Raw genomic sequence first — 18,854 nt, 5'->3', positions numbered from 1 at the left:
CTCCAGCTCCATTCATTTATTTATTTGCTGCATCGCCAGGTCACTAAATTCTGGTTTCTGCGGCCCAGGGCGGGGGGAGCGATCTGCTGGGGCGGCGGGGAGGCCCTGCCAGCTGCCCCCTCCTGCGGAGCCAGCGGCGGGGGGGAGCAGCTGCAGCTGGAGCTGAGCCTCTCTCCGGGGAAAGGGGGGCCATCGCCACACATCCAACACCACCAGGGCTTCCTGGCCAGCCACCCCGTCCCCGTGTTTACAAGGAATTGCGTGCATTTTAAAGGAAAATGGGACAGCGCTGGCCTGGCTCTGTATGGGTCTGCTCCTGCTGCTTCATGTGTGATGGGTAGGAATTGGGAAGAATTTGAGCTTTTAAAAATTTTAATTTAAAGTGTCATGGCATTGCGAAATAGGAAGAGAAAGAAGAAATATGTGTCTACAATGAACATCATTCCGAAAGTCAAATTATCTACAAGGCATTTCTAGCCAGTAGCTAATTATTACCCAGCTCTCCTTCCACCCTGCTTATTAAGAAAGTTTAGATATAAGTTCCCGTTTGCTGTTCAGAATAGCACAGATGGAAGGAAATGAACATGCCATTTGCTTTTTGTGACCTCAGGGGAGTGGAGCAAAATATGGATGTGAAAACATTGCCAGAACCCTGAAAGTTATATTCTTTCATTCATTAATTTTCCTGCTTCTCTATTCCATATGCTCTCCTTTCCTTCAGCTCCATGGAAAAGTATTGACGAGCCAAACGAGTAATACAATTAGAGCTTATATATGACCTGAATGGTGCATGTGGCTTGAGCGGCCCATTAGCCAGGACGGCTGCCGTGCGGCCAGAACCACTGAGAGCAGCACGGACTATAGGCGTGAAAGTCACAACTCTCATCCTCCAGAACATCTTCTGACATTTTATTTGTGGATTAGTGCATATGAACGGTTCAATACTGCAAGAAGTCACAGTGAATAAACAGAAAGGACCAGATTCTTCATAAGGATGTACACATGGTTCTCATTTTAAGGCCTGAACCAATCCACTTAAGTTAATGTAAATCCTTCTCCAGACTTCAATGGGAATCTAGCCTTTCTGGCTAGCTCTAGTAAAGGACTTAGGCACCTAAGGCAGGATGTAGGTGGAACAGCATCCAAAAGCACTCTCCAGAAACCCATGCTTGGCTGCTGCCTAATCCTGGAGGCGCCTAGTCTTGCAAGGCACTTCCCTTTTTGATTTTAAAGTTTTGTAGGTGACAATAGTCATCCAGATTTTGTCCAGATCAGCCTGGTCTGAGCAGCTCATCAGCCAGTTCTTTCCTTGGACTGGTCTAAAGCCAGGAACTAAGCAGAAGACGCTTAAGACTTTTGAGGGCCACATCTGGTAGGCATTTTTGAAGCATCCTGGCATACAGTGATTGATCAAATGCTCTTCATATCATTCTGCTTTAATACTGGAATGTCAAAAGGCATTTCTTCCCACCTAAACCTGAGAAGAACAGAAGAGCACTTTTCTGTCTTTTTGTGAAGGTAAAAAGGGCAATATGAGGTAGACTGGAAATATGTATATTTTTTCAAGGTATCTTCATATCCTTATTTTTTTTTCTCTCCTCTTCTATGTGTTTAAAGGGTAATTTAAATTCCACTTTTACTGCAGTGAAAAACAACCCTCTAAACAGTCTCATGCTTAGCAACGTCCACATTCCTTAAATCAAGGTGAATGGAATAAATGTCAAATGATTATATATGGATAACTTTTTTCACATCTAAGTTTGGAAAACAAACCTTCAATCTGCATTAAGATTGCAACTCACTAACAAAAAGGAACACTATTTGCAGAAGTCAGCTGCTTTTTGCACAGGTAAATCACACTGCTTTTGAGGCATGGAGGACTCTTGTGTACATGAAGACTGCAAGGCTGAAGTGTTAATTCTGTGTCAGATATTTGGCAAAACAGAAATATAGTCACAGAAATAGAACATTTTCAACACATCCTGCTTTGAAAATCAAATATCTTGGCTTCTAAATGGTATTTTTTCATTAAAATAGAGGTTTTGCTGTGGTATTTATGTGTCAGGAGGAGCCCATTAGTCTATGATGATTTTCTTTTTCCATTGACATTATCTTTTAATTATATCATTCTGAGCCACATCACTAGTGGAGGATCGATTTTTACAGCCCAGTTTACATATCGCTTCAGCATCTAATTCTGAGGAGGTGTTACACACTTTGAGGTTTCTGCTTCCCTTTTTTAAAATAATTTGGAACTCATGACTGCTTAAAAAGGCATCAACAAAGGTGCCTGTCTTTCCTTTGAAGTCATTTTTTGCGGAAATCACAGTCACTGACCAAAAGGTTTCAAAAGATTAAATTGTGCTTATTTTACGACATTTTAAAACAGCAGGGTTAAATGCTGGGCCAGCTGCCAGGCAGTCAGCAGCACCCATACTTTCATGTTCAGCAGCCAGACACATCTACAGCAGTTATTTCTGAGTAGTTATTCCTGAAATATGTCATTCAGAACAGCAGAGGGGTTTTAGTATTTGTGTGCTTTGATGACGGGCTAATGAAAATCTACTATGTATATTTTTTGCTATGAGCGTAATGAGTTAAAAAAAAAAAGTTAAAAGAAAAAAACAAAACCTATTGGGCAAAATAGACAACTTTAATTCCCTTTGTCAACACTGGCTTCTCCCTGTAATTGGAATCAACTTGGAGAGCCACAAAATCATGGCTATTGGACAGCCACAAAATCATGGCTATTGAACACTCGTGTCCCACAGTGCATTATCCACATGCGGCAAAACACTTTACTGCTTGCTGCTTTATGTGGAGGCTGAAATGCACTGAGGCTCGTTTAAACTCACAGAACTATTCAGAAAGGGATACATAAATCTTGACATCATCTTTGATGAGAAACCTGAGGAGAGGAAGGACACTCAGACACTGTCTGTCCTTTGCAGCAGTGCTGTGGGCTTAGTAGATCTTTTTTGAAGTTCAGCTCTGTTGCAGTCAGGAAGTGATTTACTCCATTTTACAAATTTTCATTCTGTTTTTTTCTTTCTAATCCTCATGCGATGTCTGGTTTCCCTTGCCTTGGTGTGTTTTTTTTCATCTGCCTTTTTCCATTTTGAGGACTCATGGGCCAGACTCTCTGTGCTGGTTTCCGTCACTTTGTATTGTGCAGGTGTTCCAGAGCACTGCCTTAACTGGGCCCTGGGGGATGTTCCCTATGTAAGGAACCATGCAGCCAGTGCAAGGTGGTATAAACAGCTCCTGTGCCAATTCTTCTCCCTGTGCTGGCACATGGAGTGACTGAGAGAGTCTCAGAAGCAGGATAGAGTGCTCTTGATTCTTAACGGGTACAATTCAGGGACTAAAACACGAGCTTATCTAAGTTCTGCTGTGGCTCAGGCTGACACAGGAGCAGCTGTAGAGCTGTGTGACCATAACCAGCTCCTCATCTCCTGCTCCGAGTGGATCTTGGCACGAGGAAGAATACGGACCTTTTATTCTTGTCCTGCTAGCTGGATGAAACCCCACTGTCTACACATCAAAGGGGTTTGATGGACTGCCAAAAATAGTAACCTATACGTAAAACATGTGCTCCATTTATAGCGATCATTTGGAAAGTTTCCTGCTACTGCAGAAATTCAGATTACATTGATTTACTGTTCAGTACTGCAATATACTGAGAGGCTTTTCAATGAGTTCTATTGTATGCATTTGCAGAAAGGCTGGGGAGATTTCTTTCTTCCTTCCTTCCTTTCCCTTTGGTATATAATACATAATCATGTGAAGTACATCTTTCTGAGGTTTTGCATAGTTCTAGTGAAGTGGGTTAATATCTATTCTACACTTTGAAAGACATTGTCACCTGTGCTGATGTTTCAGCCTTTGAAAAATGAAGTGCTGTTTCTTTTGATGTAAAGCTCATCTCTCCAGTATTTATGGAATAATTTTATTTTACCTCTCAGTTTACAGCCTGTTAGCTATGGAATATGTCCTGCACGTTTTTTACAAGCACTTCAATGTCTTTTGTGGGAACAGGGATTAACATAGCAATTAAACAAAAATGAGAACAGACACCCTGTGTCTGAGCACAGGTCTGAATTAGCACTTGAGCCTATCTGTGCTGTGGTCAGCACACTCTTTCTAAGCCCCATCTATAATCTACCTCCTAGAGTCCTTCCTAGGGGAGTCTTAATACCACTGAACAGCTTGCATTTATAGATAGCCCAGGCTTAGGTTTTTCCAACATGAAAACATGATCTATTTGGAACTGATACATATTAATGATACAGATGAACTGATGTGGACACTTAGAACTAAATCCGGGAGCATAATAGTGCTACATCCTATGCTGAGCTTACACAGATCCAGTCTCTGTGTTAACCAAATAGGGTTTGATATTTAGCTAATAACCAAGGGTGAAAAGAAAGGAGAGCATCTGTAGCTCGTATGAGGAGGGCCATTATACTCATACATGTATTGTGAAAATCTTGCTAATATAAGAAGAGAATAAAAACCCAAGAAACAAGCAGTGACAGTAACTGCTGGTCTACAGTGTTTAATACTATTTGCAAACAGTGGTCCTCTTTGGTTGATGATAAAGAAGACAAAGATTGTCTTTAAAGATGATAAAGATTTCATGGCTCTTAATATGGAAGGATGGCATATTATTCTCTCAAATGTACAGAAATGGCCCATTTCCCTTTATGGTCTTATTTTTATAAAATATAATTATGTTTTATAAAATATATTTTTATCTTTTCCTTCAGACCCTAACTGCTGCTAGGCACCATAAGAATTAATTATTCTACCTCTGGATACTATTAAATTCACCCCAATTCACTCCTCTGCTTCCCGTCTGTTAACATCTCAGCTTTGGATCAAAGCTCAGTAGAACTACTTCAGGCCAAGAGTTCAAAATGCTACCATTCGTATTATGACTTAACAGGAAAGCATGAGTTACTTTTCCTCCAAGTAATTGCTACCTCTCTGAATTATGGTGTTTCTTCTTCTTCTTCCTCTTCTTCGTTCTTGTTCTTCTCCTTCCAATTAATTCAGGTTTTCTCATTCTGTAGTTCTAATCTCAAAGTTCTTATCAATCTCTTTTCCTGTATCATTATGTTGCAATCATTTGAAGGAGAAAAAAGTAAGTCAATTAAACACACCGAATAAGAAAACTTTTCGGAAAGAAGCATGGATTTAGGATGGCAGCAAGAAAAAGGAAAGCCTTTTGTTTGCAACTTTTGCTTTACTTGTGAATAACAAATCCATTTTTCTTTTAGAATTCCTAGCGGTGTTTGCGAGCTGAGGGATTTCCAACAAGAAGGGGCTGTTTTAATCAGCGTCTAAACGGGACACGCTCCGTCCAGGCTTTCCCTGAGTTTCCGCCTAGCCAGACCCGGGCCGGCCGAGCTCAGGACTTGCAGGACTTCACCCTGCCATCGCTTCCATGCCCACGGCCCGCAGTGCTCTCTCCACGCCGCCATTCCCCAACGCTTCCCAGATTTCCTCCTCCCGCGCTCCCGGCGCTGCACGCGGGCGGCCCGCGCTCGGCCGCCCCCTGGCGGCTGCGCCGGGAGGCGTCACGCGGCCAGCGGTGCTGCGCGCGCCGCGCCCGCCTCAGCGGCCCGGCCCGGGCTCCAGCGGCAGGGAGCGGGCCCGGCTGCCTCGGGAACGCCGGAGTGCTGCTCCCGCCTCTGCGCTGCGGCCTTGCCGAGGAGCTGCAGGAGGCTGGAACGCCCCAGCCTGTTGTAGGTGACGGGAGGGGACAGAGGAGCTCGGTACAGGAGAGCGCGCCGTGGTCAGAGCCCGGGCGTCGCTGACACGGCCCCTGTGGAGGGCAAGGGCAGAGGCGCTCGCAGCTTTAGTTTCAGTGACAGCTCCAGCAGCACAAAATTATTAATCAGGAATTCGCAATCTCTCAACACCTATACTCAAGGTGGGGTCTCCTCTGAAGTACTGAATCCAGCTCGGGGGTCCCTAGCACAAGGTGGACATTGACCTGCTGGAGTGACTCCAAGGCCACCAAGTTGCTTAGAGGCACGTCTCCTGTGAGGAAAGGCCGAGAGAATTGGGGCTGCTCAGCCTGGAGAAGAGACTTGGAGGTGATCCAATTGCAGCCTTCCAGTATCTGCAGAGAGCCTATAAGAAAGATGGAGAGGGACTTTTTCCAAGAGCATGTAGTGAGAGGACAAGACAGGAAACCTTTAAACTGAAAAGGGGTAGGTTTAGATGAAATGGTAGGAAAGAAGCGAGGGTGGTGAAACACTGGAATGGGTTGGAGAAGTTGATGTCCCATCCCTGAAAGTGTTCAAGACCAGGGTGGATGGAGCTCTGTGATACCTGGTTTAGTGAAATGTGTCCCTGCCCATGGCGTGGGACTAGATGATCTTTAAGGTCCGTTCCAACCCAGGCAATTCTATAATACATATTTTAATATATTACATCCCAAAAGCTAATTAAAAGCCTAGGTATGTAATTCTGCAACCTTCGTATCATGGTTGTGAATATTTCTTCTGAAATAGGACATTGAGATATAGGTGTAAGGTGAGGGATTGCAAATTGTTAATTAATATTTCTTGTCTGCTAGCATAGTGTTTGTCCTTGTCAAATACCTACCTGAGTTAAGCTGTATATAAAACTAAATCAAATGCCTTTGATCTCAGCTCACCCAAAATGCCCTCAGATGGAAGAAAAAATTTTGCAGAAATAACTATGCACTTTTGAGGTGATGCTGCTCAGCTGTGTAGAGGGACTGGCAATGGCTCCAGCTGCAGGACTGACATGTCACCCTCCACAGCCCACCACTCCAGCCTCCTTCCCTTTCCAGTTTCACCCACAGCACCAGCCCTTTCTTTCCCTCCTTGTAAAGTTGTTGCCTGTGACCTTTTATTAGCCATTTAGCTCCGCTCAGCTGTACAGCATGAAGAATGCATATTTTTCCTTCTGCTTAGTGTTGGTTTTATCAGTAAAATTTGGCTGTTGCTTGGTGTTCAAAGGGGTGAAGAGATGATGGGAGGGGGTGTAGCCCAGGCCAGCTGTGTGTATACTGACTGCTCATTTAAGTAAAGGTAAGAAAGGCAGCCTGGCTGCAAAAAGTAAAATATTACAGGCTATATCACAAGGTTTGCATGTGAACATGTGTACAAAATGCTTCTTTCACAGGATTCTGTAAACTTTGTCCTTTAGTGGCTGATTCAATCCTCTGTAATGACAAAGTTGCCCCACTATGAACTTGCCTGACTTTTCTTTCTTTTCAAAGAATAGTAACAACAGAAACTAAAACAAAAGGCAGAAGAAAATATACTCCAGAGTGTGTTAAAAGAATCTTTCTTGGAAAATGAAAAGCCATGGTACCACTGGGATCGGCCATTCTTGGAAAATCAAAGCTGTTGTACCACTGGGATCGGCCCTTCAAAACCTCTGAAATTTTGCCACAGCCTCCACATCTGCTACAGAAATTCATTTGATACAGCGTTGCATTCCCTTTATGGTTAATTCACACTTATCCGGTGGGTGACCTCTGCGGCTCACAGACAGACAGGGCAGTAAGTGTGAAGTCACCTGAATCCTGGAGCAGGAGAGCTATGTTTGTTTCATCTGGATTCCCTAGTTCAGAGAGGTGCCATATGAAGCATCAGCTTTTTATCTCTCCCTGCCTGATCTGATCTTGTTGGTTGCTGTAAAATAAGTGCTGCCCTGTTTAAGTTTTTGGTTGGTACTCTATTCATAGCCCTGGGTAATGGAAACCTAAGTAAACCACAGACACCAGGCACCCGTGGAAACACCTGGTGATAATCCTTATCGCATTGCTGCTATGCTTCCTAATTTACTGCTTGTCTCAGAGACATTATTTCTCTGCTCTGTGCAAATCTCCTTCAATAAGTATATCTTCTTATTTCTAGACATTTGTTTACAAGGTATGCATGTATTAATGAATACAAATTGCTTCCTAAATTGTTAACTACCTTAGGACACTTCGTAATCTGATGGAGTCCAGACTGTCTTTGATAAGCGTACAGATTCCTAGAAACTTGCTGGTCCATGTTTTAATAATGAATATCATCATGTGACTTGACAAACATCTACTTTTTGAATAAAATTATTCTACCTTACATATATAGATTCAGGAGACCCCAGTGATACCATGGCTTTTCATTTTCCAAGAAGGATTCTTCTAACACGGTCACTGTTCCTGCTACATGACACAATCCCAGGAACACTCCTAGAAACCTAGGGAATTGGAAGTTATTCAATCAACATATCAGTTTATTGCTAAAGCAGTATCATATTGCAGTGGAGAGAATATGAAAACCAATATACCAATAGACCACAGTCTTTTAATAACTACTGAGTGTTTTAAAACACAACAATGTGCAAAGTCTTTGTGCAAATTGAGTGCCAGGTTTCACTTTTGGACATTGGATGTTACTATTTTGATAGATTTTAAAAGATTCGGTCCAGTAAATACAAAACTGACATATGTGCACCAGAACAGCAAATTCTAAAAATGCACATGTTGCACAAAGAGCCCAGAATATTTATTCTTCAAGTATACTGTGTTTTGTATGTTGACTGATAGCTATATAGTTAGGAATACTCAAAGAATTACTTTGTAATTACACTCTCACAGGATGTCCTTTTGTTTTTCAGAGGAATATTCCCCAGTGTTTCTCTTTTCATTCAGATGCCTTGAGCACGATCACAGGAAGATATAATTTCCCCCTTACATACAGGAATATGTATCATCATAAGATCCATGCCATGCTTTTACACTAACAATTGTTCAGTAATTTATTTCTCTCTTGTTTCTCTCTTTCCAGTGGAAATACGTGATCCAAACCTGAGCAAACTGACTGCAGACATTTTTGTTTACCTTATAGGCTTTGATTCAGAATCTCTGATACAAGAGAATCCACCGTGCAGGATGGGGGTGTAATTCCATCAAGGACTTCTGGTGACCTCATAAACCATGAGAGCTGGCATGGACTTTAATGGGCACCACGTGCTCAAGTTGCCATGCATCATTTTGAAAATGTAGGGCTTCATTTGATACTGCAGAAGGATACCAGACCTACCATGTCAAATTGTTTCTCTTTCTTCTAAAGGAGCCACCCGCTTTAAGTTACAGTCAGTCCTCTTTGGTAGCAAATGAAATATGCCATTCTGGAAAATTATTATTTTCTCTGGCAAAATGAACTTGAAAAGTGTGTTTCATAGAAAAGCACATATTTGGGTTATATTCTTTTAAATAAACTTTCTAAAATGATGGCCATAAATTCAAGTAAAGGTGCGGTTTGTGCAGGATTGGCTTTGCTTGCAGATTTCTAAGTAAGAGACATTTAAAAAAATTAATTCATACATCAGTTAGAAAATATAGGAATAGAATTGTTATGAGTCAGTTGAAAAAATGTAGACCATGTTAAACCCAGTTTAAGTTTAAGTCAAGCTAGGTAAGTTTGCTCAAATTGCTGATGGCAAATGACCTAAGTTAAAATTTACTTGACCTAAAGTAATTTAACTGTATTTAGTACACCAATTCTAGGATTCTGTTGTTAGGAATTTCCAGGGAGTTTCAATCAGTGAAATTTGTTCTATCACCTTCGTACAATGCTTGGAGATTTTCTCCCACCTTCTCTCAACCTAGATTTTGCCTGCTGAAACCTATGTTCAGCCACTGTGCAAGCCTATACAAAGTTGATGGTTATCAGCCTAAAATGAGGTCTGTCAGTGTGGCTATGATTCAAGTAAATGTGGCAATAGACGCATGACCTAAGTGTGTCAGCTTAGCTAATCTATTGTATATGCCATCTGTCTTTAACAAGGAGATGCTCTAAAAATTGCTCATCATGATGATACCAGGAAAGGCTCTGTCCTTCTTAATTCCGAGATCACAGGTCAGTGAACTACCTAGTCTCTATTTTTTTCTCAACATTCCAACTAATTTTATTCCTATTTATTGGTTCATAAATAACAAAATCTTTGTGGAATGGCTAGATGATGTTCCTGTATTATATACATACTGGGATATTTTATTTTTTATTTAGCTCTAGGTAATACATTATCTTTATAGGGAAAAAGGATACCTTCTAGAAAGAATATCCAAAAACTACTTGCTCTGGCCTTTCTGCCACCTTAGTGTGAAATACCTGCTGTTTGTCATTCTCTGGGATAACTGCTGAACTACATGCATCACTGCTTCCTATGCTATGTTGCAGTGAGTAGTACATTTTTTCACCATGTGCATGGCTTATCCATATAGGGCATGATGAGTACACACCTTTTATATATTCCATGTCTTAGACCCAGGTAGAATAATTACATTTCTTAAGTTTAGTTTAAATCTCTTCTTAAAGAACTGCAAATGTGGATGTACAGGAGAGGGTTGGTTCTCTGGTCTTGGTACCATAGTACAGTATATGTAGATTTGATACAAGAAGTTCCCTTTGACACTCTGAATTATTCCAGTTGTAATCTCATAGCTGAGATAGTTAATAAATTACAAGCATATGGAAGACTGTAACAGCCTTGGGATGCAAGTTGTACTGTTAGGTTAGATAGTTTGTGCAGGAGGAGGATCCCTAAGGCTTGTTGAATAAATAGATGCATCTTCTCAGTACTCCATGAAAAATGATGTATGTTTTTGGTTTGTTTGTACTACTTTCTCCACATGAAACGTGTGTTTGGTCCAACAATTCTGTGGTTTCCTCACTTTGTGATAATAATTAACACCCTCACTGAAGTCTAAGCAGTGATGACATTTGTTTAGGGGCCTGACTCTGATTTTTGTTGCTGCTTTGCCTTATGTTACTTTCAATATGCAATTGAAACCATTTTTGAGAATTGAAAGGTTCAGAGACTGTTGTTTTCTTGGTCTTACTGACCATTTAGAAACTCTTTCATGCAGTATATCCTTCAGCTTTTTTGGAAATGCAGCCTCTCCCGCCATATGGGTCTGGGTTGATAGTGGCAAGCTCAAACTAAAGCCAGCAATGCAGGGGTCTAAAGTTTTGGGGTTTGGGGGTTTTGGGGGGCATTTTTGCCTTTTTTTTTCTTTTCTTTCCTTTCCTGAAGAAATAGAGAAATGGATATAAGCAGTAAGAAAGTAAAACAGTCATAAAGTAACTATTGTTTAGGAGGTAAATGTGTTAGGAGACAAAAAAAGAAAGAATATATTAAACTTTACTTAAAAGATTCCTGAAGCTTTGGGGAAAATTAATTTTAAGAAATATGACAATGGTTCTCTACTCTACCCAATAATCTTATAAAAAAGATTAATAGCTTTGGAGTAGATGTACATATTTTGAACTTCCTTTCTGGACAGAGCACAAAGAAAACCTGGCTTGTTTGTGGTTGTAGAAAAATCATAGGTGGCTTTGTATAAGAAAGGCAGGTAGCTGCCAGGGACATCCAAACCTCCTTCCCTTTCTCTGTTCTTTTTTTCCATAATAAATTTTTAAAATATGTTGTCATTTTTTTCCTGATTTTCTTAAATAGAGTGAAATGTCTAATCAGCAGAGAATCGAAATGTATTTATAAAAAAAACAACCAAAAGGGCATCTGATGTTTTACAGACATTCCAACACCTTCAGGAAATTTGAACTCACACCAAAGGGTCTGATATTCATTTGAATCTCCATCTGTGCTGAAGCACATGTGTGCACACAACACACATTGAACCACTACAGTGGAAAAAAAAAATCCCTGCTCTTAAATTATAGCAGCTCTCTACAATTCTTCTTTAACCACAAAGGCTTTGGTAGTTTTGAGACATTGCAGTGGCTTTGGGTGATCTGATCACAGAGCTTAGTTTTGTTAAATCCCTTTGCTGAAAGATATGGAAAAGCTGTAGGAGAAACACAGGGAGCTGCAAGTTCACAGCATGAGGGTTTGGAGTAAAGGGGAAGGGTTCAAGAAGCTGTTGTGGCAGCAGACACCCTACAGCCAGAGTTAACGCTGGAAACACTGCAGTTTTAGTTCCCTCACCAGAAATCCCCATGCTCGCAGGAACGGATATAGTCATTAGTCCTCAATGGGAATATGACCTTTCCCTTTAAGTATCTGTGTGATGCTTTTGATCCTTTTGACTCTCTCTAAGGGATAGATTAAATATGTGGCACAATGTCTACTCCTGAGTGAGGATTAAGCCTGGCTTTTGGAAGCAGAACTATATTGCCTAACCCATCACCATTTATCACATTCTCTGGGGACCTGTTCTCCATTTTTCTTCCCCTCCCCCTAAACTTTTAGAAAATTCCCCTTCTCTGGGGTTTAATATTGATCTCAGCTGCGTCAGTCTTGGCTTTGCTGTAGTTACTTCTGATTTTACACTGAAACAGGTCCTATGTCTCAGATATCTTGTTAAACAAAGTGTTATTCTGAGGTTCAGCTCTTATGTAACCTGCACTTTCTTTAATGTATTTTTGTGTTTGAATTTTAATAACGAATACCTTAACATGATTTATAGTTTTGTATCACCCTGTATTTCAGTGGAATTCCCCGAGGATAACCCTTACCTTTTCATACTTGTGTTCTGATTTAATGATGCAGTGAAACATATGATTACCTTCAGGACCTGTGTAAATCCCATTAACTTCAATTAAGCCCAAGTACATGCTTTAGTGCTTCACTAACCAGGGATGCTTAAGGCTAACCTCCATATAAATGTTTTGCTGAATCAAGTTTTAGTGTTTTATTAATTTTTATTCATGTTTCTCTTTTACTCTGTCTCATGATATAATAATTTTACTCTTGTAATATCCCTGCATGCTGCTTCCAAGTTAGAAGTTACACTGAAACTGAAGGTCTCATTCAGGAGAGGATAAAATTAATCCGTTCTGCAGCTGTGAACCAGAGAAGTCCCAGCAAGCTTCCCAGTAAAATGAAAAAGTGATGGTATGCCACTCTGGCTCATAAAAATGTAATTTAAGCATTGCCCTCTCAATAAAAATATCACATTTAGGACACAGTAATCCCCTTCTGAACCTTATCTTACTTTTCAACAGCTCTTTGGACTCTTAGAATTGATGCACTTTGAATTTCCTGTTGGTCAGGTAGCATGACTTTCTTCAGCTCCCTCCCACAACCGCAGCTTTGCGCGTCATTCTAAGCAGGCAATATCCAGTCACAGGCAGAAAGCGGAATCGGTGGTCTAAAATTCAGTAAATTCAGGAGCTTTAAGGTACTTAGTTGACAGACTAAGTTGACTTTGGAACTACTACTGCTCAGAGCTGTGGCCTTTGCAGTATTGCACCAAAGTGACTGAAACTTCAAAAATGCTTTTCAATTGTTTTCTCAAGACTCTTGCCAGAATCTTTACCTTCTTTTAATGCTTTTTTATTTTAATGAGCACCTGATTTATGACAAGAAATCACCAGACACTTAGGTTCTTTGGGCTTATTAAAGCAGACAAATACTTTGGTGTTAGAAAATCATCGTAAGAACATATATTTTTTTCCATATTAGATTGAATCATTGTAGGCAAGTGCCCCAATCCTCCTCTCAGCTATGGTCTGGAGGTATTTCAGCACAAGGAAAAAAATAACCCTTTCCAGTTTCTGGCTCAATAAAGCAAATGTTTTCACTGGGGGAAGAAGGTTGATTCCTTTCCCGTCCCCACAGTATTCTGCATTTTACCTATATCAGAAGATTTGCTTGCTCTGCCTTAGCATGTACAATGTAGTTTATCTTCCAAATAGAAGTCATCTTTCCAGCTTCCATGTCTGAGTTGCACTGGTGATTTATATGCTCACTGTCTGTTTTCACAATGTCTTTCCTGGCTGTCTTGTATCTCTCCCCTGTGGAGCACTGGGCCTTAGAATCATTGCAGTAAGGACAGGCAATCAGTCTTCTTTAGATACATATTGGATTTTACTGGTGCCTGAGTCTATAGAACGTGCCAATGTCTTTTGTGGTTCTGGAAGGGAAACCTCAGAAAAGTGTGGAGTTTTGGTTTGGATAAAGAGCTGGTTGGTTCTTTTTTAAACAGAATGTTCTTTTCTTATTGTTCTTTTCATCAGATAATCCTGGGAATAGATGAGCAATTTTCAGAAGGAGTTTTGGAGCTGCAGGGTGGTGTTTCTGCTCAAAATCACAGAGCTGTATGTTAGCTTTGGACTCTTTGGAAGCAGCCTCATTGCAAAACACAGCTCTGCTTCATTCAGATAAGGGATTTAAGAGTATAGGGATGGCCACATCAGGCAGCCCAAAGGCTTCTCCAGCCCTGTAGCCTGTCTCACAATAGTCAGTGGTGTGTGTCTGCCAAACATATACTGAAATTTTCTGCGCCTGTGCAAATTGGAGTCAGGCATGTGACATGTCTGTAATTAATAGTCCTTGATTTTTTTCTCCCCATTAATATTTCTAGCCACTTTACACACAATATAAAATTGTAGCACCTGCAACATCCTGTAAAAATGATTCACAGTGCTTGCGTGTACCTTGTGTGAAGTGTCTTGAATGATGGATCTCTACTTTGGTCTTGCAAGTTACTATTTTATTTGATAATCTTTAGTTCTTATATGGGAAGAATCCATGAACTGTTATTTCTATTCACTTTCTTCTTGCCATTCAGAGTTTTATTAGGCCTATATTACTGCTTCTCCAACCAGAATAGTCCTGATCTGCTCAACCTTCTTCATACAGAAACTATTTCACACCTTTCTCCTTTGATGAAATTTATCTGAAACATTTCCAGCATAGTCTCCTGTCTGTATCATATCAAATGTGCATGGTCTAGCCTCAGGCTACTGAGGGAATTTTTTGGTAAATAAAGACTTAAATGTTATCTGAAGCAAGATTTTCCTTGTGGTTTTCGTAAAGTTGAATGCTTCACTCACAAAAGATGTGGATAGTCTTTTCCTTTCAGTGCTTCAATAGACACTTTTTTTAAAACAAAAATACTATTATTTAATACCCAAAGAAAAGATATCAGGGTCTGAGATGACCACTATAGTCAAAATCATTTGGCTTGGAAATAAAAATCTTTGGACAGTCTGACCTGCCTGAATTACCAGGTTATTTTTTTCAGTCTGAAACAAGGCTTTCTTTTGATTTTCTCTCTAAAAGGCCCTTACTTCATCCCACCATAGCATGAGGGGTGAAGAGGATAAGTTGAGAAATATAACAAGGGATGGCAAAATCTCCCTCTCTAACCTCTGCAGTGACAAGTGAGACACAATTACACAAATTTTATATTTGGTCTGAAAAAGCTGTCTTCAATTCACTTGCCTAAACATGGATGGTAGGCACCATTTGAGACAAAGCAGGCTACCTGGCACACCAGATAATCTCTTCACACATAAGGAGAAGCTGTGTCTTTCTGGAGTGACAGCTAGCAAGCTGACTAGGTATCTTCAGGATTTAGAAAAACCACAAAACACGTTTGGCACTCCACATCTTGTTTCTTTCATTCTGGGTTTCTCTGTTTGTGCCCTACATATTTATTTTAATTTACAGGTTTAGTACAGGTCAGGTACAGCACCCATTTGGGTATAGTTCTGCTCATTTGTAAAGAACGTGCACAAAACCCTATTCCTTAAAAAAGCTAGAAACAGCAGATAGTGATTGTAACTTACCTGCTTTCAGCACTCAGGTTGATGTTCCACATTTCTTTGGAAGCCTACATTCTTGTTACTGTTTCCTCTCTTTTCTTATTTGTTTTAATGATCTTAAGGCAGTTGTTCAGCTCTGCATTAGATTCAGGGATTCTAGATCCATTTGATTTTGACTAAGGTTAGACATGCCTGTACCACTTGGGTGGTGTTCTCTGCTGTTTCCAGGTATGACATATCTTTCACTTAACTTGCTGAATACAGAAACTTTATATACATCAGTGATAGTTTATTGGTGACAGCCTTGCAAACCTCCCATCTTATGAGATTGACTCAGAAATTCAGAGGTTACTAAAAACAGAGGTTACAGGGGAGTCAAATGCCTGCAGCTGAACAAAGAAAAAAGACTAAGCAATCCAGTAAGATACACAGATATGCTTTAATATGTGTTAGTTGCCAGTGCGATATGAATCTATTTCAAGATTCACTTTTATTTTGTGAATTAATTGGATCAGATTTAAGTTCTCTCACCAGCTCTTCCTTTTCTGCTTATTAGACTCTATATAAGCATCCATAACATTGTGTGGGTTGGAAGGAACCTCTGGAGATTGTGTAGTCCAGTCTTCTTCCAGTTAAAGCAGGCTGCTTAGGGCCTGGTGCAGTCACCCTTGATGTATCACCAAGGAAGAACTCTTTACTGACTCTCTCGCCAAGCACTCCAACATTTTTGAGTTTTGTTTTTTCTACATGTAGTCAAAATTTCCTGTGTTCCAACTTGTGTTTTTTGTGCTGTGGCCCTCTGAGGGCCACAGTGTCCTGCAAGAGGCAGAGCAGGTTACCAGTCTGGATACCTATGTGTGTTACAGGGTGATTTTATTACTGTAGACTTGAATGCAGATGCACAATTTCAATGTGTATTAGCTGTGTAATAACAATTTCTACTCACCTTATAGCATTATCCTTTAAAATTAAACTTTTGAAAGAGAATCACATCTTACATAATGACTTGAACTTAAGAAAGAAAGATTGATTTGAATATTAGTAAAGTCTTGCTTGTTGAATTTGTATTCTATGTTCACTTGATTGGCAAGCAAGACAGACAGATGAATGGTGTAACACCACTATACTACTATTTTATTTTTGGAAAATCAAACTAAAATGCTATTTTTCCTTTCAAAAATATATCTTTAAATCCACCTCCCAATAAGAAGAATCTTAATGAACTTATATTTTTAGAAATTTATTCTTGAGTGCAAAAGTGGTATTAGATTTTGCAGTTTTTACTGCAAAAATGATATGTGTATGCTAGATAATGGTATTCTCTCGTATGTTATGAATGTGTTGTCTCTACTGCCAAACTGTTGGAAAACTCCCCTGAAAGTTCTTGTCCTTAGACAATTACTGGTCTCACCAAGAGTATCTGGGCATTATTTGGAGTCTAGCAGAGACCATGGTTCATTCTTCAGTAGGGATAGAGATACTCACTCTATTCCATATTAGCCTTAATGGGAAAGAATGTTCATTTGCCTGTTAAATTCTGCTTGTACATTCCTTTGACATCTTTCACCAGATGGAAGTAAACCAACTCAATTACTGTAATTTATTATATATATAATTATATAATTTATTTCTGATAGATCTATTTTTGAAAGTCTCACAATTCCCAGTACAGAAGGAAGACTCAATTTCTGACCTCAACAGTTTATGCAGATTATTGCAGGATGGTGGTGTTTAATTTACTTTTCTCTCTTTGCCATAACTAAAAATAGGTTTTATTTTCTCAAAGGTCTTAAATTTTTCTCAACAGCTAACAGTTACTGATTCATTTTCTTTGCTAAAATAGGAATAAGAAATAGAATTATGTTCGTGGAGAGTGGTAAACAGTTGTGAATCCAACATAATCATTTGATATCACAACCAATTTTGCATTCATTCATGCATTGAGCAGATGTATTGCAAATCTAAATGCCTAGTTTTTGGAGATTTAAGGACCTGGAACTCATATCATCTGTAGCATATAGAGCCATCAATCTTTTTGGATCTAAATTCCAGAAATTTCAGTAGGTTAAAATTATAATTACCTGTAAGAATTTTTCTTATTTGTAGAGACTAGCTTGTCTCCTACATTAGATGTCTAGATTCCCATTACTGTTTCAAACCAGTATCTAGAATAGTTGACTAGCTGACCAAGGAAGCACCTAAAATCAAAAGGAAAACAATGAACTGCCTAGAGTACAATAATAGGTAGTACCCATTTCCTGAAGAAAAAAATGATGTCTCTAAACTATTTCCAATGGTATGAACAGATTCAAAAGAGTAAAATTAGAGGATAACAATGCCTGCTTTTTATACATTATTAGAACTGCTTTAGAACCAATGTGCATCAAATAATGTGAAATCCCAGTGAGAAGAATTATTTCCCAAGTGTTTCTGTTGGGACTGTTGAAGACCGCATCTGTTACTGTATTTTTAGGAATATGTGTCTTGCCAGCCTTGTACTAAGAGAAGCAGCTGGGTTATATCCCACAGGACAGGAGATTTAAGTATACCTCTGTGACACAGATGTGTGGCAGAGTGCAGCTAACAGGTGCAACCAGGAGATGCAGCGGTCTGTGTCCGTTTGAGCAGAATGGAGCACAGAAGAGGGCCAGAAACTATGGAGGGTGGTGTACACATTCAGCAGTGGTGCTGACTCTCATGGGGCAGAAACTAAAGCATCTTCCTCTGTCCTTAACCTGAATTCCCAAGGGTGGATTGAGCTTTTCAGGTTCATGGGTGCAGGGATGCCTCACTAAGGTATCCTGCTTTCAGCTGGGTTAAAACTAATTTTCTTCCTAGTGGCTTAAATCCAAATTCAATTTTAGATTTAGTATGAGAATAATGTTGATGACACACTGAAGTTTCAGTTGTTGCTGAGCAGTGTTTACACTAAGTCAAGGACTTTTCAGCTGCTCACCCCACCCAACCCCACTAGTGAATAGGCTGGGGGATACAGTAAATTGAGGGGGAACACAGCCAAGACTAGTGAACCCAGCTAACCAAAGGGATATCCCATACCATATGGTGTCATGCACAGCACATAAACTACAGAGAAACCAGCTGGGGACCACTGCTCAGGAACTGGCTGGGCATAAGTTGGCAGGTGGTTAGCAAATGCATCACTTGTTTGTGTATTCTAATTATTATTCTAATTATTCTTACTACTATTATTGATTTTTAATTTCCTTCCTTCCTTCCTTCCTTCCTTCCTTCCTTCCTTCCTTCCTTCCTTCCTTCCTTCCTTCCTTCCTTCCTTCCTTCCTT

The 18,854-nt window shown here is 40.0% G+C and overlaps 1 long non-coding RNA gene across 3 annotated transcripts in view; it reads left to right on the top strand.

Moving 5' to 3' along the window:
• Positions 1-5,639: 5,639 nt before the first annotated feature.
• Positions 5,640-18,854, top strand: part of LOC107200976 — a 43,721-nt gene continuing 30,506 nt past the window's right edge. For 2 of the 3 annotated variants that reach the window (XR_001519914.1, XR_001519913.1), the window contains exon 1: positions 6,472-9,896. This is a non-coding gene — a long non-coding RNA (uncharacterized LOC107200976). Of the gene's footprint in view, positions 6,222-6,471; positions 9,897-18,854 lie in introns of those variants that run through there. The other variant, XR_001519915.1, reaches the window with a different exon arrangement.

This window comes from Parus major, chromosome 2, assembly GCF_001522545.3.
Source record: "Parus major isolate Abel chromosome 2, Parus_major1.1, whole genome shotgun sequence".
Taxonomy (NCBI): domain Eukaryota; kingdom Metazoa; phylum Chordata; class Aves; order Passeriformes; family Paridae; genus Parus; species Parus major.
The sequence above is the reverse complement of the archived record's forward strand: the minus strand, read 5'-3'. Positions and strand labels throughout refer to the sequence as shown.